The sequence below is a fragment of the Notolepis coatsorum genome (assembly GCF_963971535.1).
Source record: "Notolepis coatsorum genome assembly, chromosome: 12".
In the NCBI taxonomy this organism is placed as follows: Eukaryota; Metazoa; Chordata; class Actinopteri; order Aulopiformes; family Paralepididae; genus Notolepis; species Notolepis coatsorum.
The window spans coordinates 16,097,204-16,107,686 of NC_140176.1; positions in this window are offsets into that span (position 1 = coordinate 16,097,204).

Genomic DNA, 10,483 nt, shown 5'->3' on the forward strand with positions numbered 1-10,483 from the left:
CAAACAAAAAATTACAACAAAGATGAATGAATGAAAACTTTATTTAACAGATTGCAGAATGGATACAATACAGTACGGCTCAATACACACAATTGTTAAGGGGATGCAGACCAGAGAAAGACGTTTGTCTTGTTTACATCAGGGTCCCCCATTTTCAATTCATAGTGACATTTATGACATACACAACATGCATGACATTTATGGCATAGGGACATACATGACATGATACAGGTATTTATACTGTTACATTTGTGACATATACGATATGCAAATATACAGTACTGTTACCCATAGATCCTGACAGAGTATATAGATATGATGGGGAGGGGACTGTACATTAGGAGGGGGTGGGTGGGTGGGAGAGAAATATACATATGGTGGGGAGAGAATATATACATACGGTAGGGTGCCCACGGGACAGATCCCGATATTGGGACGTTTGTCCCACGTCCCGCTACAACAAAACAATGTCCCGCAATTCAAAGATTTTTATTTAATTAAATTTTTAATTATTATTATTATTATTATTATTATTATTATTATTATTATTATTATTATTATTATTATTATTATTATTATTATTATTTTTATTATTATTATTCAAATATTATTATTAAATTTATTTTTGTAAATGTTGTTAATTGAATGCCTCGTTCCAATACCCTCTTATATTTCAAATAAAAAAATCGGGCGACGTCAAACCAATGCGCAGCTGAGCGGAGCAGCTCGACTCGAGTCTCGCGAGTCGCGCAGTGCCTGTCACTTGTCAGACAGTCCGAGGCCGAGGCGCGTGTTGTTTTTTAACAGCGCAGCAGTGCAAGAATGTGACAATTTGACCATGTGACCGCGGCAACGCGGGAGAGCGGCAGTGCGGAAATAGGCTGTCTCTAAGACAAACTCTAACCTTAACCAGCTCCTTAACAGCGCCTAAACTTAACCGTTCTAACCTTAACCAACTCCGAAACAATGCCTAACCTTAACCTTAACCTTAACCATGCCTAACCTTAACCATAGAAAGAATATTGCCATTCTCTAAGACAAACTCTAACCTTAACCAGCTCCTTAACAGCGCCTAAACTTAACCGTTCTAACCTTAACCAACTCCGAAACAATGCCTAACCTTAACCTTAACCATGCCTAACCTTAACCGGCGAAAGAATACACGTTAAAAAAAAAATCACGTTAAAAAAAAAAAATTGATGGGATTCGAACTCGTCAACAACGGACCGCAGGACCGCAGGACCGCTGCTCTGCCAGGTGAGCTGAAGCGCCGAATGAAAATCATGGCGGACATGACATAATTCCGCTCGCGCTCTGCCGCTCCGCTCGCGCTCTGCCGCTCCGCTCGCTCTGCCGCTCCGCTCTGCGGTTGCCGCGCCTGCCGCGGGGCATGGCGCAGCCAATCAGGGAAAACGCGGAAGCAAAAGCAGCACTGCTGCGCTGTTATTAAACAATAGGCGGCCGAGGCAGCTGCAGTGTGTGTGACGTCACGTCAGTCATACCTGATGTTTCTGCAGAATAGCCTAAAGCTTTTTTACGATGCAGGGCTTGAAGTTGAAGGGGATGACACATAACTGTCTGTGAGCTTTTGACCAGCTCATGACCAGTCTAAGACTGAAACTTGAACAACGATCAAAGGACCGTTATTTTGGATTCGAGACCAGTGCTCTCATGCAGGTTTTTTTTTTTACCGCACAGGCTGCCTATAACTGTTCCGCAACAGTAAGTTACTTCCGGGGTAGGCCTGATTGGCCCCGACAGGCACGTGACGCGCAACTTTCTCTGCCGCGCGGCACGCTCCGCGGAGCGGAGCGGCAGAGCTTGCGGAATTATGTAACCGTCCTAATCCGCCATGATTTTCATTCGGTGCTTCAGCTCACCTGGCAGAGCAGCGGTCCTGCGATCCTGCGGTCCGTTGTTGACGAGTTCGAATCCCATACATTTTTTTTTTTTAACGTGATTTTTTTTTTAACGTGTATTCTTTCGCCGGTTAAGGTTAGGCATGGTTAAGGTTAAGGTTAAGGTTAGGCATTGTTTCGGAGTTGGTTAAGGTTAGAACGATTAAGTTTAGGCGCTGTTAAGGAGCTGGTTAAGGTTAGAGTTTGTCTTAGAGAATGGCAATATTCTTTCTATGGTTAAGGTTAGGCATGGTTAAGGTTAAGGTTAGGCATTGTTTCGGAGTTGGTTAAGGTTAGAACGGTTAAGTTTAGGCGCTGTTAAGGAGCTGGTTAAGGTTAGAGTTTGTGTTAGAGAATGGCAATAGACAACCTATTTCCGCGCGACAGCTCTCAGCAGCCTCGTTGCGCGTCCTGAGTTTGCCGCGTCACGTGCCTGTCGGGGCCAATCAGGCCTACCCCGGAAGTAACTTACTGTTGCGGAACAGTAACACGCGCACAGGCTGCTGCGATCGAACAGGACTTTTTAATTTTCTATCAGAGAGCGCTCGCTTACCTAGACAAATGGTTTGATTTCTCTGATCAGAATTACCTGAAAACAGGTGTCATGCTTGGCTCTCAAGAAGAGAGCATTCAGCTTCCAAGATCTTCGCAAAGCAGCTGAAGCTCTTAAAGGGGAACTATTTTACTATTTCTTTCACTATTTGGACAATTCCTGTGAGTTTATGGAACACCTCTGTAATTTTTTATTTTTTTTAAATTCATTGTTTTGTATTTCTAATCAAGTCCTCAAAAACAGCATTTTTCTACCTCAAGATCTTAAGCCGTTTTGAGCCTGGGCTCCAACCACAATGGTAAACCACTGCCTCACCTGAACATTATCATGCAGCGGTGTCTCTCTGACATCACAGATCATCACATTTTCAGATGACTCAGTTCAGTGAGGGTGAATATTGTGAGAGGAGAATTGGAAGAATGCGCCAATGTGAGAATTAGAGACATCGATCATATTAATATAAGTCCACATAGCTAGGAAACAATGCTAAACACTGAAAAAGGCCATTTATAAAATAGTTCCCCTTTAATATCAGCAGCAAACTGGACTCTGCATTGTTTTTAAAAAATTGTGGGTTCACCAGACACATATTGCGGAGACTGTGCTGCCTGTCAGCCTTTTCTTTGTTATATAGGGTTTGTGGAGACTTTGAGTCTCAGCCTTCACTGCTAATAATGCTCAGGAAAAGATGGCTGAAAAGACTTAGCTCCTGCTCTTTCTATTAATGGAGTGATTTTATCAGCTTGGATACCAAGATTGATGGTTACCGTTACCTGCTTAATGATGAAAGTGTGATTAAATAAAGATGTTGGTGGTCATAGACAGTAGCGGCTGAGAAGGTGATCGGTGAAGCATATACAGTTTAATAAGATTAATAATAGGGATGTCCGATATTATCGGCCGACCGATAATACGGGGGGAAACTGAAATACGGAGTTGTTTTTCGTATTTTGGTGTCAGAATCAAATGAAAAAAAATTTGTAAATAATGGGCCGATTTTGGTCCGTGTACGTTTTGATAGTTCGTTTTTCGTTTTTGATGTGAAGAATGGAACCACGTGACAGGTTACATTTTTCAATGTAAAAGCCATGCACGACCTAACGAATATGTATAACGTTATGAATAAATACATACATGCATACGGATCTATACCAGGGTAACGTTGATACATACATTTTTTGTTTTGTGCATTTCATTTAGACATGATATTTTATGTGAAGTAATAGCCTAATATGGTCTGTCCCAAATAGTGTTGTCTAAACGCACATTACCCAACATATATCCTAGTTCAGTGGTCGGCAATAGGCGGCTCGCAGGCTGAAATAGGTCCGCCAGCAATAATATCTGCCAGTCAGATTATTTTGAGAATATGATTTGTGATGAAGATTCGCTTTATTGTATCGCAATCGGGAGACTTAGGTAAAGTTAGAAAGATATTCACAGATTCGAATTTCCGCTGTCAATAATTCTTAACACAAAGGACACCTCTTTCCTATCGTAGTAAGGTAGACAATGAGCTACAACCTTATTTTCACCTAAACGAGGCGTCCTCGGAGCTGTACATTTAATAATAGTGATCTCTATGTGCAGTCGGCTTGGAGGCAAGTGCACAGCCAGGGACCGTCTAAAAAGTGCAACACCGAAAAGAAACACTACAAAAAGATTCAATAACTTCACTGTCATACAATTATGACATCATACTGTATCATCACAAATGTGCTAGAATGTTTGATTATGACATCATACTGTGACATCACAAATATTCTAGAATGTTCTATTATGACATCATACTGTGACATCACAAATGTTCTAGAATGTTCTATTATGACATCATACTGTGACATCACAAATGCTCTAGAATGTTCATCATACTGTGACATCACAAATGTTCTAGAATGTGCTATTATGACATACTGTGACATCACAAATGTTCTAGAATGTTCTATTATGACATCATACTGTGACATCACAACAGAACATGTTTGAGGTCCATTTGAATACCGTAAATCCTCTAATAGTGGAGGGTACTCGATGATGCTATGATAGCGTTAGCTAAAGCTACTGCACGTTATTGATTCAACTCGATTCGACTGAGGAAGTCGAGAAGGTAGGTACCACACGCTAAATCGTCCCCGGACCCTGCAACCTAGTATAGACAGTTCCAACTTCAGTGTGTGAATTACGTTAATCCCACAATTACTCAACTGCACTCAATATTTAAATACCAATGCTAGTCTAAATAACTGTAGACAGAGAATGTACGTATTAAAAAAATAATAATAATAATAATGTAATAAAAGTCTGAAAATGAAGGGATTATGTCCATGAGTGTAATTTTTTTAAATTAAGGCCTGCCTCTTATATAAGCCTCTCTCTAATACAGGCCTGGTGCTCTTTGCAGCTGAGGTAAATAGAGGACCCGTCCTATATTTGAGGATTTACGGTAATATAAATAATATGTTTGGTAAGGCTGTCCCCGAAGCCTGTTTTTGGGATTCAAACTTCGTCAGGGTTCTTAGAACACGTTCGAACCTTCGTTTTTAATTAAAAAAATTAAATCTTTTTTTTTTATCCTCAAACTAAATCCTCAATTTGAATAAAGTGATTCAAACTTCGTCAGGGTTTTTCGAACGGACGTTCGAACCTTCGTTTTTAATAAAAAAATGTAAATAAAAAAAAAGTATTCGCAATTTCTTTTTATAATTTTTTTTTATATCCTCAAACTAAATCCTTAATTTGAATAAAGTGATTAATCTGATTAAATTTGTATTTTTTCTTTTATTAAATCAACTTTCCAGCCCCCTGTCAACTGATGTCAACTGTCAACCTGAATTAACATTCAGTATTCAATATGGTCTGATATTAACATTCAGTATTCAATATTGTCTGATTCAATATTAACATTCAGTATTCAAGTAGAACAGCTAGCTAGCCGTTGTGGACACTCACCTTTCCACAGCAAAATGGTAGGCAAGGCTTGGTTGAGAAATGCAGGCTTCAATCTATGTTGTTTAGTCTATCTGTTCAGTCCTGTTCAGTACTGTTTTCTTCTTCTTCTTCTTATTTGAATTTCCGGCAGTGTAGACGCATCGTGGCGTATTACTGCCCTCCACAATTCTTGCTTCGCCCACACTTGAGAAAGTTTACACTCCTCTTCTTCTTCTCATCTTCAAAACACATTTCTATCATCTCTGTCTCCTTCTTCTCTGCTCCTCTTGTCATACAATCACAATAATTGTTGAATATATATAGAACACAAATGTTCTAGAATGTTCTATTCAAGTTTCAAGTTTCAAGTTTCTTTAATAGTTGTCATACAGAAGTACAGAATACTTTTGTACAAAATGCTTCTTACTGTTGCGCTCCAGAGACTGTGCATGACATCATACTGTGATGTTCTATTATGACATCATACTGTGACATCACAAATGTTCTAGAATGTTTGATTATGACATCTTACTGTGACATCGCAAATGTTCTAGAATGTTTGATTATGACACTGTGACATCACAAATCTTCTAGAATGTTCTATTATGACATCATACTGTGACATCACAACGAAACATGTTTGAGTTCTATTTGAATAATATAAATAATGTTTGGTAAGGCTGTCCCCGAAGCCTGTTTTTGGGATTCAAACTTCGTCAGGGTTCTTCGAACGGACGTTCGAACCTTCGTTTTTAATAAAAAAAAAAAAAAATGAATTTTTTATCCTCAAACTAAATCCTCAATTTGAATAAAGTGATTCAAACTTCGTCAGGGTGTTTCGAACGGACGTTCGAACCTTCGTTTTTAATTAAAAAATGTAAATAAAAAAAAGTATTCTCTTTTTTTTATAAATTCCTTTTTTTTTATATCCTCAAACTAAATCCTCAATTTGAATAAAGTGATTAATCTGATTAAATTAGTATTTTTTCTTTTATTAAATCAACTTTCCAGCCCCCTGTCAACTGTCAAATGATGTCAACTGTCAACCTGAATTAACATTCAGTATTCAATATGGTCTGATATTAACATTCAGTATTCAATATTGTCTGATTCAATATTAACATTCGGTATTCAAGTAGAACAGCTAGCTAGCCGTTGTGGACACTCACCTTTCCACAGCAAAACGGTAGGCAAGGCTTGGTTGAGAAATGCAGGCTTCAATCTATGTTGTTTAGTCTATCTGTTCAGTCCTGTTCAGTACGGTTTCAAGATGCATAATGAGATCGAGATAATTGTTGAATATATATAGAACACAAATGTTCTAGAATGTTCTATTATGACATCATAGTGTGACATCACAAATGTTCTAGAATGTTCTATTATGACATCATACTGTGACATCACAAATGGTCTAGAATGATCTATTATGACATCATACTGTGACGTCACAAATGTTCTAGGATGTTTGATTATGATTATGACATCTTACTGTGACATCGCAAATGTTCTAGAATGATCTATTATGACATCATACTGTGACATCACAAAACTTCTAGAATGTTCTATTATGACATCATACTGTGACGTCACAACGGAACATGTTTGAGTTCTATTTGAATAATATAAATAATGTTTGGTAAGGCTGTCCCCGAAGCCTGTTTTTGGGATTCAAACTTCGTTAAGGGTTCTTCGAACAGACGTTCGAACCTTCGTTTTTAATAAAAAAATTAAAAAAATTGTTTATTTTATTTTTTTATCCTCAAAGTAAATCCTCAATTTGAATAAAGTGATTCAAACTTCGTCAGGGTTTTTCGTTTTTAATAAAAAAAATTAAATAAAAAAAAGTATTCTAATTTTTTTTATAAATCTTTTTTTTCTTTTTTTTTATATCCTCAAACTAAATCCTCAATTTGAATAAAGTGATTAATCTGATTAAATTAGTATTTTTTCTTTTATTAAATCAACTTTCCAGCCCCCTGTCAACTGTCAAATGATGTCAACCTGAATTAACATTCAGTATTCAATATGGTCTGATATTAACATTCAGTATTCAATATTGTCTGATTCAATATTAACATTCAGTATTCAAGTAGAACAGCTAGCTAGCCGTTGTGGACACTCACCTTTCCACAGCAAAATGGTAGGCAAGGCTTGGTTGAGAAATGCAGGCTTCAATCTATGTTGTTTAGTCTATCTGTTCAGTCCTGTTCAGTACTGTTTCAAGATGCATGAGATCTTCTTCTTCTTATTTGAATTTCCGGCAGTGTAGACGCATCGTGGCGTATTACTGCCCTCCGCAATTCTTTGTATGGGCTCTTCGTCTTCTTCTACTTCACCTTCTTCTTCTTCTTCTACTGGACCCTGTCATCAACTACATTGTCCATTGGAGTGCAGCTAACGCTGCTACTTCCTGCCTGAGCCCCCCTCCGCGGGACCCTCCTTGCCCCCTGCAATCTTTTTCTGGGCTGCTTTGTCCCTCGCAGCCCCCTCAGCCAATTCCCTAAGCACCACCTCCCAGTCCAGACCTTCCAATCCCAGATGTTGAACCGCTATCCTAACAATCATCTTCACCACTTATTCTTCTTCTTCTTCTTCTTCTTCTTCTTATTTGAATTTCCGGCAGAGTAGACGCATCGTGGCGTATTACTGCCCTCCGCAATTCTTTTTATGGGCTCTTCTTCTTCTCCTTCTTCTTCACCTTCTTTTTCTTCTTCTACTGGACCCCGTCATCAACTACATTGTCCATTGGAGTGCAGCTACTGCTGCTACTTCCTGCCTGAGCCCCCCTCCGCAGGACCCTCATTGCCCCCTGCTATCTTATCCTGGGCTGCTTTGTCCCTCGCAGCCTTGTCCCTCGCAGCCCCCTCAGCCAATTCATTACACACCTCCTTCCAGTCCAGACCTTCCAATCCCAGATGTTGAACCGCTATCCTAACAATCATCTTCACCATCTCTGTTCTACCCTTAGCCTCTGCCATACCAGTAACTACCCCTGCCACGAAGGCCACAATACCTAATTTCTCCTCCCTTCCCCTCTCTCTTTCCACCTGCTCTACCCTCACTGCCAAATGCCCTCCTTCAACCCCCTGCACCCTTTCTTGGCTACCCTGTCCTGCCCTGCTAACCGCCCCAGCATACGTCAACTTACCCTCCCTTCTCTCTCTCCGATCCGCGACCTCCTTCATCATCACCTCGCACCCCCGAAACGCTACACTATGCTCCCCACCACAACTACAGCACTTCGGCTTCACTCCCTCTCCACATTTCCCATATTCATGTTCCCCGCCACACCTAGCGCACCTCATCCCCTTCATACACGTGGTAGCTATATGGCCAAACCCCTGGCACCTATAGCACCTAAGAGGATTATGAACAAATTCCCTAACCCTATACATCCTACGCCCTACAAACACCTCCCTAGGAACAACCCCACCCTCAAACGTAATCACTACCATCCCCGTCACTGCCCTCTCCGCTCCCCTCTTCATCCTTGCTGCACTCTTAACTATGCCATTACGCCCGTCCTCCTTTAGCTCTTCCACCAGCTGCTCTACTGTAACCTCGACCGGTACCCCAGCTATCACCCCCTTACATCCCCCCCCCCTCCTCTCCCCTACTCTCGCCACCTTACTTATACCCACCCCCCCAATGCTCTGCATCTTCCTAGCCACCTCCACCTGCCCCTCACTACCACACCCTACGGCCAGATTCCCATCCCACAAAACGTTCACGTACTTTACCTCTCCTAATCGCTCGGCAATGAGTTTGGGCCACTCGAGCCTACCTACTTTCCTCTCATCCCTCTCCCCCTCAAGCCTGACCACTATATGGATCACTTCCGCTTTTGCCACATCTTTTCCTGCACCCTCGTCTCCCGGCCCACTTGAGCTATCGTCCCCCCCTTTCTTCCTCTTCCCCCCTTCTCCCCCCCTCTCCTCCCCCCTACTCTCACTATCCCCATCGCTGTCGTTCCTCTCCGTCCGCTTCTTCCTCTTCTTCCCCACCGTTTCCCACCCCTCCTCCTCCCTCTCTTCTTTCTCCCTCTCCTCCCCACTGTACTCCGACTGATCGCGAATATCGGTCGTTCTGGAAATTCGTAGCTCCATTTGCCGATCTCCCTCTTCCTTCTTCTTCTTCTTACACCATCCGACTCCTTCCCTTTGTCTTCCACCATCTCCGAGACCTCCTTCTCACTTCCCTCTCCGTAGTCTTCCACCATCTCCGAGACCTCCTTCTCACTTCCCTCTCCACACGTCACACCCCGAGGGGACACTGGGCTCGCACCCGGTGACTCGCGTCCCTCCTGACGCAAGCCCTCATTCCACTCGCTCCCATCACAAATGTTCTAGAATGTTCTATTATGACACTGTGACATCACAAATGTTCTAGAATGTTTGATTATGACATCATACTGTGACATCACAAATGGTCTAGAATGATCTATTATGACATCATACTGTGACATGACAAATGTTCTAGAATGTTTGATTATGACATCATACTGTGACATCACAAATGTTCTAGAATGTTTGATTATGACATCTTACTGTGACATCGCAAATGTTCTATCTATTATGACATCATACTGTGACATCAAAAATCTTCTAGAATGTTCTATTATGAGTATGACATCATACTGTGACATCACAACGGAACATGTTTGAGTTCTATTTGAATAATATAAATAATGTTTGGTAAGGCTGTCCCCGAAGCCTGTTTTTGGGATTCAAACTTGTCAGGGTTCTTCGAACGGACGTTCGAACCTTCGTTTTTAATTAAAAAAAATAAGCTTTAAATCACCAATATATCCTCAAAGTAAATCCTCAATTTGAATAAAGTGATTAAAACTTCGTCAGGGTTTTTCGAACGGATATTCGAACCTTCGTAAAAAAATTTAAATAAAAAAATAATTGTATAAATTCTTTTTTTTTCTTCTTTTTTTTATCCTCAAACTAAATCCTCAATTTGAATAAAGTGATTCAAACTTCGTCAGGGTTTTTCGAAAGGACGTTCGAACCTTCGTTTTTAATTAAAAATGTTAAATAAAAAAAATCATTCAAATTTTTTTTAATAATCTTTTATATATATCCTCAAACTAAATCCT